Consider the following 15496-nt stretch of genomic DNA (forward strand, 5'->3'; position numbering starts at 1 on the left):
TCCAGTGTGCAGCCCAGCTTTTTCAGACTATTATCGCATCCTGGATACAACGACTTTTTGTGATCCTCTAACATGCGATCCAAATTCTCCCTATCCTTGTCAGTTTCGCAGCGTCTCCGTGCATCAGCAATGGTCCGACCAAGATCATCAGCGGGCTCATCATGTGCCTCTTCTTCACCTTCACCTAACCCTTCCCCACCTTCAGCATCATCCTCCATGAAAGTATCACCGAAATGATCATGATAGTTGTCATCGATATCATCCCCTTCTTCATCTTCTTCCATTCTAACCCCTCTTTCTCCATGCTTGGTCCAACAATTATAGCTTCGCATGAAACCGTGCCGAAGCAGGTGCATGTGAACGTCTCTTGAGGAGGAGTAACCCTTCTGATTCTTACAGACAGCACATGGACAGATAATAAAACCTTGCTGCTTGTTCGCATTTGCCACTACGAGGAAATCTTTCAAACCCGTAGTGAACTCGCCGGAGAGTCGGGGACCGTACATCCATTGCCGATTCATCTGCATTATTATTATATAAAGTATATAATTAACCATCATGCATTTGTTAAACTAACTAGCTAGAAATAATACAAATTAAACAATGAACTACACACATGCGTATTTTATCAATGACACATGAAAGGTTCAAGTTGCTAACCGCGATCGCGGAGGAAAAATAAATGAGAAAGCTCAAGTGTGGCTCGGACACTTCATATCATGTTTGTTTCAGGCTCTCGGGCATTTCATCGAACACCTTGTGTGCATAGGAGGAACCAAAAGCAAACCCACCACCCCCTTCTGAAAATTGTGAAGTGAGCTGAGTGAAGTGAAGTGAGCTGAATCCTATATATAGGGATGGGCCTTTAGTCCCGGTTGGCCTGGCCAACCGCGACTAAAGGCCTTCGGGGACCTTTAGTCCCGGTTGGCCAGGCCAACCGGGACTAAAGCCCCTCCCGTCCGCCAGCTGGATGGGCCTTTAGTCCCGGTTGGCCTGGCCAACCGCGACTAAAGGCCTTCGGGGACCTTTAGTCCCGGTTGGCCAGGCCAACCGGGACTAAAGCCCCTCCCGTCCGCCAGCTGTCGACCGAGCGCGCTGGGCCCAGATAGTTGGTCGCGGGTCTCTTCCCGAACCGCGACTAAAGGCCCCTTTTGTCGCGGTTCGATTGTTTTGGGGACTAATGGGGGCGTATGGAAGCCTCTTTTTCTACTAGTGGTAGATCGGAAAAACAGAGGGCAAATAGAAGCCACTCCCCTTTCTCAAAAATTCACTTGCACATTGACAACAGTCCAAAATAAGTTGGTAGAGCTTTCTAACTATTGACATCCAGCGGATGATGAGAATCTCAACGCTTGGATTTTACTCGCACAGAAGCACGGAAATTGGCTTGGTTGGACGCAGCTATTCCACATTTCATAAAATAAAATTCACTACTGGCCACTTTAGAGCATCTCTAGCCGATCTCGCAATCGGCCGGGGCCCGCGGAACTTTTTTACGGTACCGCGAACCCTCAAGCGGAACAGATCCCATAAATCCGTCTTTTGCGCACGCTTTTGAGATCTACTGCACGCCGGAGGGCTCGTGGTCCTGCAGATTTGCATAACTTCGTAAATTAGAGATTTCAACCAAAAAAACCAAGTAGAATCATAATATACATTAAACATTTGAATATAAATGGTCCCAAAAGCAATTCACAATACAAAAATCGGTCTCATTACAACAATCGATCATCTCTTCTATGTATGAATCATCGGACGAAGACAACGGGGATGAACTCCAATCCATCTACAAAATGCACATGAATCGCATATGAATTTCACCCGAACCTCAACCAAGTCAAATCGAACACAAACCCGTGGGTGTTGGACATACCTCGCCTAGAGCCGGCCGCCGAAGCAAAGTCGTGCCGGCCCTTTCTTCTCCCCAGCCGGCCGAAGCAAAGCCGCGCCGTCCCCTTCCTTTGGCGCGCGCGGTCGAGCCCCACCGATTCTGAGGCTCACCGCCGCCGGAACAACCCGGATCCACCTGCTACAAGGTCGCGCGCCAAGCTCCAGCAGGGATTGGAGGCGCGAATGGAAGCAAGCGGAAATGAGTTCACGCCAAAGGAAACGGGAACCAGCAAAAACAAGGGAAATCCCGTAGATATGAAGGAAATGAGCCCGCGGATTCGGGATCCCACAAAAAAATTGGGACGGCCAAATTTGCGGGATCTATTCGGACCGACAAAACGGCATCCGTCCCGCAAACCAGCGGTTATTTTGCCAAATGGCCCGGTTTGCGGAATCTGCTAGAGATGCTCTTAGTCTACAGTTATTCTTGCACATGCACGAGCCTGTAAAGCTTAAGTGGCCAGTGCATCCTATTATTGCATTATATGCAAGAAAAAAAACAGTGCAATATTCACTTTTTATTTGCGGGCTCATCACTTGTATTACTCAATCATAACATCATTACAATCCTCAGCAACTATCTCCAAAACTACAGGAGGACCCGACCCTAACCAAGTCATAGTCCTATTATTAGCACAACCAAAAGCAGCTAACCTATCACTCGCTTTATTTTGTGAGCGCGCAACATGAGTAACACAAGTTTGATGAAGATTCAATAACAGCCTAATCTCATTCACTAGAGAAGAGTACGCCGATCGATCGATGCCCCCACATGTGATCATAGACACGGCAACTGAAGAATCCATCTCAATTGCTATCGGCAATTCCGTGCGTTGAATCGACGAGGACAGCCCCTCCATACATGCACAAAGCTCCGCCTCCAACGCGTCTCTGCAAGAGTATAAGGATCTGCATGCTGAAAAGATTACCTTCCGCGAAGAATCTCGCAAAATCATCCCTGCACTAGATTCATCACTCGTAACAAATGAGCCGTCTGTATTCAGTTTAGTCCAACCCTGGCTCGGTTTAGTCCATCTAGGCGACTTCGCCACTTCAACTGCCAGCTTTTCCCTCGGATCCAGGGTGATATACGCCTTGCCTTTCACCGGATCAGCACCAATATCATATTTGACGGCCATCAACGACTCCAAATAGCTCCGTAGGAATCTGACAGACATAACCATCGGCGGGGCAGGTTTGTGATGCACCAGTTCATTGCGAACATACCAGATACACCTCTCCAAATCACTCCTTGGCGCTAGTACTTGCAGTAGCCACTTCTTCACACAATTAACTAGCGATTGTAGGTGAGGGAGTCTCCTTGGCGCTAGTACTTGGACGGGATTTATATATGGCAATGGCGAAAATCTGGAAACAGTGCAGTATTCACGCTCATCGAAAGAACGCAATGACAAGTACAAATACTCATAAAATGTAGGTCCATCCTTGATGATTCTACTTATACAACAACAAATGGGTTCTTTTGAGGCAGATCGTTATCTGACATTCCCCAGCATGTACCCTCCTAAATTATTCTATGTGGTTCCAATGTGAGTCAACAGTTGCCATGCGAGTACGTACGAGCTAGCACCCAAGTGAACCCTGAGTCCTGAAGCCTCTCAAGCTCATGATTTGCCATCATGCCACCATCCCAGTGTATAGGGCATGGTGATAAACTCTCTGCCTCGCTTCCTGTCTCCTCCATTCTATTTTCAGTTTAGAAAATTATGTGGTGGTAGGTTTGCTCTCCCTATGCCACCTTTTATAATACGGTTTGGTTGGATGTGAATGTACAATGTCATGTTGGAATTATAATGTGATCAGATGGTCAAAATGTTAATTACCATAAGTTAATATGAGCCCATTAATTAATTTCGGGATTAATACCAATTAAATGGCAATTAACAAATCGGGCCCATGATTGGGGGGCTGAATTAACGCTAATATGGTTAAGGTCCCACGGTCAAAGCCAACACATTATATAAGGAGCAGACTTGCACGTACGCATCAGTCCATCGCATTAGCCATCGTCTACTCCGAAAATCACTCCTTTTCCAATCAGGAGAGCACGGCTCATTGACGTGAAGACTTTCCATTACTCTGGCGAGGTGCCGGAGACATTGTCGAGTTCTTCGTCCTCTCTAGACCCGAGATGGCATCACCAAACGGAGGTATAATCAATCTACTGCTCCTAATTTCTGCATCAGATCAAATTGTGTTCATGCATATTAGATACGATCCGAATAGCAGTTGAATAATCTCAGTAATTATTTCTAACATGTCCTACTACCTCTGTAACTTAATGAGGTAGTACACTAAGCTCATTTCCTTTCAGAACAGATAGTTTACAGAACCCAAAACGCAGCACATATGTTGGCTTGGCAACTGAGTGCAATGAACCAGCGCACGGCTAATCAGAGTCTGCAGCACTTGGACCATATGACAACACTTACATATTACATAAAATATATCCTCGAGTCTGCAGCATTAACAACACCAAGCAAGCTGGGAAGTTGGCTACAGTTCAGTTCAAAACGAAGGACAACGATACACTTCTTCTAAAGTTCCTTCCAAAATTTATGAAAACGATGCCCCTAAGGAGGTTGGTACACCCCCCGCAAAAAAAAAGGAGGTTGGTACACGATTTTGAAGTGGTTACAATCAGCTCGATTCAGCACGGCAGTACTCATATCCATCCTAAATCAAGGAACCTGGGCAAGTGTGATGGTGTTTGGTACCAGCGCACGGCTAATCAGATTCATGGCGCTGCACAAGATACCAGTGCATGAGTTGGGTTATGTATTTACCATAGCCAAAATAAGATAAACAGAATATAGCAGTGAACAGAAACTGTCACTAGAGCAAGCTATTATTAGCTCCACCAATTGTGGCTTCGGGGATTCTTTCTATCGAGTACCTGTGTTGGGTGATATACATGATTGCAACACCAGGAACCTGCCAACCAGCATGTACTCATTATCAGCGTATGGGTATCGCTCCGAAGTCCTAGTGCTGAGCTTTAAGGAAGCAAGTATACCTTTCTTATTCTCCTCTTTAAATCTCTATCGCAAGTGGCAACAATGTAGCATTTGTGCTGTTACAGAAAACGAGTCAATTGCAAGAAACCACCACATTTACGGCTAGATTTGCAAGAAACCACCAACTCATTAATCCGTTGCAAAAAACACCGAAAAATCTGTTAAGTCGTTGCAAAAAGCACTTATCGGATGATTTGGCCCATTTAATCACTTTCTTACAAGTGGGGCCAGATTGTAAGGAATTGACTTAGAAAAAAATAACACACACACACACACACACCTAGATCTAAAAAAATAAAAGCAATCAGCTCCTCACGATGATGCCCTCGTCCGCCCGCTCAGATCCGTCGCTGTTGAGCTCGGTTGCGACGGGATCCACCGAGGGGAGGTGCTGCAGCCATGGCTCCTCCTCTGGTCGGGCTCCCCACCACCCTGACCATGCCCTCTAGCGAGGATGATGCCATGGTGGCCCTTCTCCGGCCGCCGTCAATTTGTGGAACTCGTCCTCTGGCAGCGTCCACTCGCTGGCTCTACTCACAGGGAGGGTGTCCCCTAGGGTGGGCATTGTCTCGCCCAGCGAGGGCATGGACGGAGAGGTCTCGTCGCCGCCCGGCGAGGCCCTGGTGCGGCGGGAGGCGGCAGCGTTGGAGAAGGAAGAGAGACAGCAGAGTTGGAGAGGGAAAGGGGCGGCGGTGGTGCCCGGTGCATTGGTGAACTGGCGGAAGCGAGCTACAGGGAAGCCCGATCGGAGCGGCGCGAGGCTATGGCGCTGCCGATGCCAGCAGTCGGAGACGGGCGGAGCCGCCGGTGCGCCAGAGAGAGAGAGAGAGAGAGAGACGAGGGGATTTGATTGTGTTTTTTCTTTTTTGATCGAGGGGTGTCTATGTAAAGAGCTTGGAGAAAAATCTTTTTTTTGCCAAGTCAGCTCTCATGATCTGGTCCCATCTGTCATAAACACCCTTAAAGGAGTCAAAGTGGATGATCAGTGCTTTTTGCAACGACTTAACGGATTTTTTGGTGTTTTTTGCAACGGATTAACGAGTTGGTGGTTTGCTGCAAATCTAGCCGCAAATGTGGTGGTTTCTTGCAATTGACTCTACAGAAAACATGTGGTTTCAAATGATTACACTTGAATCCAATGTTTAACATAAAAGGCAACATAGACCAAAATGACTATTGACTTGCCATCTAAAGATGAACTTGTGTAATCCAAGGCAATAAAGACGGTATTACTTATGAGTAAACTGAAGCATTTTGACTTTTGTTTTTGTATGAATGTGCGTGAATAATTATAAAAATTTATATTGTGAAGCCATTCTTCATGATATTTGATTGTACATTTTCTATATATATATATCAATCAATGGTTGAAGATAGAGAATTCTGACTGCACGCTTTCTAGGAAACATGTATTGATACTAGAAGCATACGCGCGCCTTGCTGCGCCGTTCTACTTTTCTACCGTTTATTTGTTTGATTGTTAATTCACGAATAGATTCCTTGTTGCTCTATTTGAGGTCGGGGGTTGTTTTTCATTTCAAGGGCCTTCTGTGTTTTGGCTTCCATAATTTTGGGGTGAGAAGACCCTTTATTGCATTGCAGAATATGTTCGGATGCTAAGACACACCATCATCTAGTTGGTAGGATATTACTCTTTTTTTACAACTATTGTTCTTCACAAAAATGATATGTTAGCAGCACTCCCAAAAACATATCCAAAGTAGTGGTTGGTGTCACGTATGTCCCAGACCTGCAGGGTTACACCGTAGTACTGGATGGACAAGATAATATTTATCTGCAAAACTAATTCAAAAGTATGATATGCATAACTGAGGTTTCCGATTGTAGTATTCATCTACAACAATCATACAGCTCTATGATTTGACCAACCAATATTTCATAACTTACCTTAGTCACATACAAATAATAATAAAAACACCGATAATAATGGTCTGCAATAACGGTAAAAGGGTAGTGGAAGTGTGAAATACCTGGAAGTTGCAACACTGCACCAAATTATATGGCTTATAGTTTTCAGTATCGATCATTCAAATGCGTAGTTAGAATCAAAATAGAAAGAAAATATTTGAAATAAAAGCAATGGTTTGCACTGACTAACGACAGGAAAGGGAATGAAGCATGTTTATAGCGGCCTCTAAGAGGAAGAGACGAAAATGGGAGGGTAGATAAATAATAGTACAAGTGATTGATCTCAGTTTTCATTTGAATGTAACATTACTGATACATTAATAAGGTCTGGTCAGCTGTGTAAATAAGTGACCCGGTGACAATTAACCAAATTATCTCCACAGGAAAACCTAGTTATCATCTTGTCTTATTGTTTTAGTGCCAATTAAGTTCAGTTAGAGAACATGCGCCTTAGGCATGGAACCATATGCTAATTAATATTCCCTCTATTCTAAAAATATAGTACATACTTTGTTTTGAAAAGTCAAGCGTATCAACGTTTGACCAAGTTTTAAAAATTCAACATCCAATGTACTTTTATAGTTTATTTATTTAGTACTTAGGATATTGATAGTTATTCTAGACACTTCGTCGAACATGGACATTTTTGACTTTTGAAAAAACTAATATGCACTGCATCGTGGAATAGAGGCAGCATAAAGCATGCCATGTATAAACTGACTAAGGTTGTTAATCCGCGAGCACGGACATGGTACTCAAGTAGTGAAGTGTGATGCTTCTAGATTGAAACCTTACACGGTGAGACAAAATCCCGGTATAATGTACTACTTTTTTAGCCCCGAAGCGAGCGAGATTGAATTTGAATCAGGGTATCAAAGAAAGGATGGCAGAGGGAGAGGAAGGAGGTATCGGGAGTTGTACTGCAGACCTTTTTGACCATGGCATGCTGATGAAGGCGACGAAGTTCCGAAGACGATAGCCGTCCCTGTCCAGCGCCATTGCTAGCCGTGGCAGCCTACCTTGTCGACTGCTCCTCTAGGCCCCAAGCGTCGTCGCCATTGGATGTTAATTACCGCACAAAAGAAGGGGAGAAAGATGAAGAGATGGGTGGCATGTGCGGCGTGGTGGTTGACAGGCAAAGCCCGTGCAGCCATGTGGTGTGGAGGAGGCGGTGTGGGCCGGGCATCTGTGCAACCGTGTGGTGTGGAGAAGGCGTTGACGGACTGGCGCCCGTGCAACCATATGACGCAGAGGAGCAGGTGATGGTCCGGGTGCCTATGCAACCGTGTGGTGCGGAGGAGGCGGTGATGGCTCGGGCATACCCCATGAGAGAATGGGAGAAAGATGGAGAGATGGGTGGGGCATGCGGCCTCGTGGTGGACTGACGGCGCCCATGCAGCCATGTCACGCAGAGAAGGCGGTGATGGGCCAAGCTAGCGGTGACCGTGCAGGTGTGCGATGGTACATCACTATGATAGGCGTGAATATGGTTGGCCGCATCATTAATTTCCCTCGTACCAGTTGTACATGAGCGGCATGCAACCCTTTTTTCTCACAAAAAAAAGTTATCCCTATTATCTAAAATAAATATCATGGTTTTAGTTCAGAGAGTAAGTGATACGTAACCCATCAAGTGTTGGACACACATAGTTGGATGGTTGACCCAAACAGTAAAGAATACCTACTGTTGGATGGCTAGGAGGACATTGGTATCCTCTGTCCACCAAAGTTCTTGCTCGCGTTTTCCTGGATTTATTCCAGGCCTTTTGGTGATGTGCGTTCAGTGGGAGGAGACGTTCTAGTCGACTTGCGAAGGTGTCTGTGGCGACTTCGTCAATCTTAAGATGATGTGCAGACTAAGTCTCTCAGAGGTGCTCATAGGGATTGGGCGTGTGCGCATGCGTGCATTTATAGGGATGAGTGTATACTCTTATATGTAAGCGACTTTGATTGTACCATGTTAAAAAATACCTACTCATATAGTAAAAGACCGTGATTTTTCTAAAAAAACTAAGTGATTCGGTAATTCACAGGAGCGGACGAGCTCGCTCGCTCCCGAAATCGAGAAGCGCACGTTTGCATGGGGATGCGGGATGTGTCAGGTATTATGGGGTGTATAGCACAGACGCAAATTAAGTATTCCCTACCATATAGGTAAAGAGCGGACCCACATGCAGAGCTTTCCGCCAGGTACGTGAGAGCTGCGGTGTCCTGTACCAGCCTGCTTGTTCGGTTAAAATGGCATCCGTGACTGACGCCCGGCAGGTCGTTCGTCGATGGTGTCTCATCGCCAATCATATTTTAAGGAGCCCCACATTTTTTGGATTTGCAGAAAAATCATGCAACTTCCAAGGAAGCGACTATGGTAGGAGTGCGGCGATTTGGCTCCCGGGCTCATCTGCACCCGCGCTCACGGAAAAAATCAAAAAAAATACTAGAAAAATTCAAAAAATTCCAAAAAAAATTCGGGTGGTAGATAATTAGGTGCGTGAGGTGCACTGCAAAAATCAACTCGTTTGGACATTTGAGCAAGTCTGTGCAAAAAAGACAAATCGGGTCAAAACAGTTTGTGAACAGTAAACTTTTTCACAGACCCTGATTTTGTCTTTTTTGCACAGACTTGCTCAAATGTCCAAACGAGTTGATTTTTGCAGCGCACCTCACGCACCTAATTATCTATCACCCGAATTTTGTTTGGAATTTTTTGAATTTTTCTAGTATTTTTTTTAAATTTTTTGCTAAACAGGTGCATCTGAGCCCGGGCTCTGCCTTGAATTATCGCTATGGTAGAGATTTCCCTGAAAAAAGAAGAAGAATAGAGATTTTTTCAGCTGCGCGACGAGCATGGCCGATTTGCTGTAGACCATATACCCTCGAGGATTCCGATAACTGGAGCTCCCAGCGCTGGCTTATATGCCATACTACATCCGGAAACTGGAGCACTTTATGTTAACAAATGTACTTGTGTGCCGATGAATAATTAGGCCTCCACCGCAAAAAAAGAAGAAGAGAATAATTAGGCCTCCAAGCGCTGTCCATCAAAATGAACACACTAAATGTCCGTCCGCAGACACCGTTCAAATGTGTCAATGGATAGCGCTAGTAGACCCAGACGTTGAACCATATACATCAACTGTTTGCTGGACATTTAATTTGGTGCCCAAGCTCATCTGCACCCGGTGAACAATAAAATAAAAAATAGCAAAAATAATTCAATAAAACTGAACAAAATTTGAATCCAGGATGATTCAGTGCGCCGGGTGCATGAAAAAATTCGTGGCTAAATGACATTTGAGGAGCTCATGAAAAAAAATGAGATCCGAAAAGTGTTGTTTTCAAAAGTTTCTCATAGGCCCGAAATTTGTCTTCTTTACTGAGAGCTACTGAAATGTCTAAATTCTACAAAATTTGGCACGGACTTCATGTACATGAGCATATCGCATCACCAAAAAAGGATTTGAAAAACTATTTTAATTATTCTACTGTTCACCCATGTGTGCATATACACCCGAGAGACAATATACCACTTCCAAATGTCCGCCTCTTTTTAAAAAAATAAGAAGAATACAACTATTCAAATGTCCAGCATGCAGTCATTGAGCAATAGCAATTTAATCATACATTTAAATCACAAATAAAAACATTGGATGTTCTACAAGTTTTTTAAATTCATCGATCTCAAATTCAAACATACTCCTTGGTCCTCGTAAGTGACCTTTATCTCAAACTTTACCTCCTTGAGTATGACCTTCTTCATCACCACATGCTCTCTTAGATGGGCTGGCCTTTGAGTTTTATCCAACAGTGAATAAATGTGAAGGGTTAGCTCTCTATCCGATAGTACATCGCGACCAGTAGCCACCTTCTTCCACTTGTGAAATCGCGTTGGAAAACTTCATGAGGAATTTCAAAGTAGTGTACCACCGATGTAGCAACGACTTCTCATTGCGATCATGGATCACATCTAAATTATAGGACGTGTAATGCTTGTACTCATGAAACCAATAATGCACATGTTGCCAAAATATCGTGCCCTATTTTTCATGGTTACAAACCCCGTACTTGTGGCTGACCATGCGTCGCATAAGAATGCATTCTCCCTCACCGTTGCATGGATATCAGTCTTCGCCAACATATTTTCAAGAAAAAGATATCCGCGCAGAATAACTAGAAACATTACTGGCCTGTTTTGATTGTGACTATTTTTTCCACATATTGCCATATTATTTTTGGCACACTTGCCTTACTTAAGTTGCTCAAATTCATAGCCACATTTTGGCTTGCCTTAGGGAATGTTGCCACACCTTTTATGTCTACGACATGGAGGGCTTACTACCCATAAAAGAATTGTCTTAGGTGTGGCTAGAACCAAACACCCACCTAATTTGGTCAAACTTGTCTAAGGTGAGGTGTGCAAAGTGTGGCAAGGAACCAAACAACCCTTACACCTTTTTACGTTGTTGTTTTCACCTGCTGTTCAATAAGGAGTTAGTTAGGTAGAAATTCCCTTTGGCACATGGGAGTATATGATCCTGCCATCAAAAAATATATTTCAAAATGTCAAAAAAATCCGAACTCAAATTTGACACGCACATCTCAACATTGTATGTGCGCACGCCAAGTTTCATGAAAAACCGACATTTTATACGCCTTGTGTAAAAAAGACAAAAAAAGTCTCATGAAAATCCTTTTTTTAACACTAAATTTTGTCTTTTATGCATGTGACACAAAAATTGTTGGTTTTCTACGAAACGAGTTTGTATGCACTTAGAATGTCAAGATGTACGCGAGAATCATTTTGTCAGAATTTTGTTACATTTCAAAATATGTTTAAACACAATTTAAAATCCAGGAGCATATGCTCCCATGTGCCAAAACGCCACTCTCGTTAGGTAGAATTTTTAATACATAAACTTGCATAGGATGTACACATATATACATAAACTTGAAATTGACATAAATCGATCCTACAACTTGTGTTTCAGATACTTTTGAGCACATTTATGTCATTGTCGTTAACTCTCCATCAATACTTTTTTGCATATGAGCCGTTATGGTTCACACCCTATCACTTGGACAAAAGTTGTTATGTGAAAACATCTGCATATGAGCATCTTCTAAAAAATGGGCTCACGGAATTTTCCATAACCTATCGACCAGGAAAAATGGTGATGAGAGAAGCACTCACACAGTAAACCCGTGCAACACACATTTTAGATTGAAGACAATTTTCTGGATTAAATATATATAGCATTACATAACATTAACCAGAAATAGCATGTGGTGCAGTGGCTACTGCCGGACACGTGCGACACTCTTGAGTTCGAATCCAAAATAAAATATCACTTCAATTTTTTCAATCTAATGAAAAATACCAAAATCAAGAAGACAAAAACACTTGTTCAAACCTTGATGCAGCGTTTTGGTTCCAAATCAATTATTCTTCTAAAGAGTATAAGTAACGTCTTTCTCCACTATTGACAGAAACTACCAGGTGGTGCAGCGGCTATCACTTTATTTTTGTATAATGGTTTTCCTTTCTTTCCTTGCTACTGACAGGTAGGTATTGAGCGTGTGCCAGCTGAATTAACATAGAGTTAACGAACACACTGGAAATGTAATCAAACGTACCCGAAATACAAATTGTAAGGCCGGCTCGTATCATTTTTTCAAAATTTATATATGAATCTGCACCGAATGTAATTAACGACCAGGAGGCAGGCTATAAAAATGTAATTGATTTTTCAGTAAGCATCAGAGGGAGGGTATACAGAAAAAAGTTCAGTCAACCTGAGGTATCGTATTAAATGGCCCCACCCCTTTGTTGGACACCTCGTTCTGTAGGACCTGTACCACCAGTCCACCCGTACATCATGGTGGAATTCCTTCACGGCAATGCATCGTTCCGTCAAGTTGAGTATACGGTGCCATTACGGTGTATCTGCCATTTATCGCGCTAATACGAATCTGCATTTCCATCAGTCATAACTGCCACCAGCCACGTGACCTTGCTCCATTCGCTCTCATACCAGGAGCGCGCGCGCCCGAGCACGCTATCGCCGCTCTCCTAAGTGATTCTTCTATAAAAATAAGAGATGTAGCCACTTAACCCTTCCCAACCCCAAAGCGCTCACAGTGCTTACAATCGAGGGAGCTTAAATATTGTAGTGACGGTACTTGCACGGGCACAATGGATGCACCGGGCACAGTATATGCAGGGCCACAGAGGCTCTGCTCACATGCAGTACCTATTCATTCACCTGGGAAGGAATTTCAATGCCACAAATGAATAAGGCGAATCGACTAACAACTCAAAAAGGAATGAGTGACACTTCGTTAATCAAAAGCATCATAAAAAATTAAAAATCTTACAGTTTTGATCTTTAATGAGCGATCAAACCCATACTTCCAAATTTTCACTGCAAATGATTCTAGTTGCAAGTTTACAACGCCAAAAGAATATGGTCTTCATAGTAATGACATACTTATGGAGCACTATTTGTAAAGCATCTGAAGCGCCCGCTTAGGCGTCCTGATTGACGCTTTAGTGCAGAGAGGACGCCTTAGACTAGCCAGGCAGGGGAACAGAGATCTCTAGTGGGGAAAAAGGGCTGGCAGGAACACAAGGGCAGGAAAACTGGGCTCATATGTGAAACAGTTACAGGAGTCAGGAGGGGAAAGAAAGAGAGAGAACCAAAACCAGAGATGCAAATCTCCAGGCTTTAAGCCCTCTCCTCTCTAGTCTGGCAGCGGCTTCCTCCTGAGATCTGCACTAGGTTCCTCCTCTCCGGCCACAGCTCCTCCCCCTTCTCCTCTCCAACTGCAGCTCCTTCCCCCCTCCTCTTGCGCAACCACAATATGGCTCCTGCCCTCTCTTTTCCCCTTCCCCTCTCCCTTTGCTCTTTCTTCCATGCTCAAATCTGCACCAGCTTGTCATGCCTTTCCTGCTCTGTTATGTGTCATGCTATGCACAGCTCGTCTGCTGTTAGGTGCTGCTGCTGCTTCTCTTATAGTAGTTGACTAGTTGCTTACTGCTTAGTGGATGGATTAGAATAATGGCTACTAATGCATATGCTCACAGGTGGATTAAAATCAAGGTATGTATGTCTCACTAAATGATACTCCCTCCTTTTATCCATTTTGATGACAAGTATTTTCGGACGGAGGGAGTACTCTATTCTACAGCCCATCAGGTGCGGATTCTGTCTAAAGGGTCGCCTCGCTTTACGCTTTAGCGCTTAAGCAGTGAGCCCCCAGTAAGCGTCACAATTATTGCTGGTACCTCCACTCTAAGTACACAGAAAGTAACTCAAAGCAGGCAGAATCCTACCTGAGTAATTTTGTCAACGATACAGTCATCAGCATAAGTTCCTTTGTGTGTGCACGCCAGTCTCTAGAACCTAGGGTCCTTTGAAATTCTATGATACAGGGAATCACAAAAAATAAAGGTCAAGTGCTAATGGATAAAAAAATAACAATATCAAACACCTAATCACACATATGTACAATTAGCACAATTATAGAGGCATGAATATACCTTAAAGCCACACGATATTTTTGTCCCAACTTTTCAAGCTCAGCAATAACACAATCAGTGATGCAGAGGGTACCTTCATAACAAGGTCGGGTTTGTCATCAAAGAATTATGCAGTTCAACATACACAAGAAAAAGATAGCACACATCCAAATAAGACAACTGACAACAAAATAATGGCGCTATAAGCTTACATTTTGCATAAAGGCAGTCCATCATTCCTTTCTCCAAATCCAACTGCATAGGGAAAAAGAAGCATCAAGTCAGGCAGATAACTTTCTATGCATGAAGACGAGTCTGACTTGACTGTTAACATCACTAGCATTAGCAAAGCATATGACCAAGGCTATCGGACTAAATCTAATCCCAAACAACCACTTCATCCTGCCCATTTTCTTAGCTATTATAATGGTTTTTTATCTAGTAAGAATTAGTAGCTTCAGTTAATTTAGTGCTGAAGCTTCGCACACCGAAGCATGCCTCGATACAAGCAAATGAAATTATGAGAATACATTAACCGTTGCACATGAACTAGCACACATGCCTAATGGTACAACTCAAACTTGTCGGTAAGAAAAATAAACTCTTCATCTTGCGCTTTGAGCGTTGCTGAATGCAAATTCGAAACTGTCTGCTGTCCAAACGAGGCATTTGTAAGACAAGTTCTGGTGAACACAAATATTTTGTACAATTGAGATTACACGGGGGGCTTCGAATAAGTAAGTATAGACAAACAACAAAGCAGGATAGTTCTTCTTAATGAAAAGATAGCACTTCGTCTTCTTGCTCCGGAAAACAATCTAGGTTTGTTGTTGCATTACAAGTTCTCGAAAGCTACTAGCAGCCTATTTTGGGCCCATTGGCGAGAAAATTGCAAAGATGTTATGAAGAAGGCCCTAGGTCGGCACCCCGACTGCCTGCGGTACAGAGGATTCCCGTTTGTTCTATGCTTCCATGATAATTTTGAATGGAAATGATAAGATGTCACATTTATGAACCTCAAGAGAGCTCAATGAAAATCACCAAGCAACATTGCGCCTACCATATCTAATTACAAGCTCTGTCATCTCTATGACCGTCTTAAAGCCTGACACACACACTTGAC

At 43.5% G+C, this 15496-nt stretch overlaps 1 pseudogene; it reads right to left on the bottom strand.

Moving 5' to 3' along the window:
* Positions 1–4746: 4746 nt before the first annotated feature.
* Positions 4747–14624, bottom strand: LOC109768791 (uncharacterized; annotated as a pseudogene).
* Positions 14625–15496: the final 872 nt, after the last annotated feature.

Source organism: Aegilops tauschii, chromosome 7 (assembly GCF_002575655.3).
Source record: "Aegilops tauschii subsp. strangulata cultivar AL8/78 chromosome 7, Aet v6.0, whole genome shotgun sequence".
Classification (NCBI taxonomy): domain Eukaryota; kingdom Viridiplantae; phylum Streptophyta; class Magnoliopsida; order Poales; family Poaceae; genus Aegilops; species Aegilops tauschii.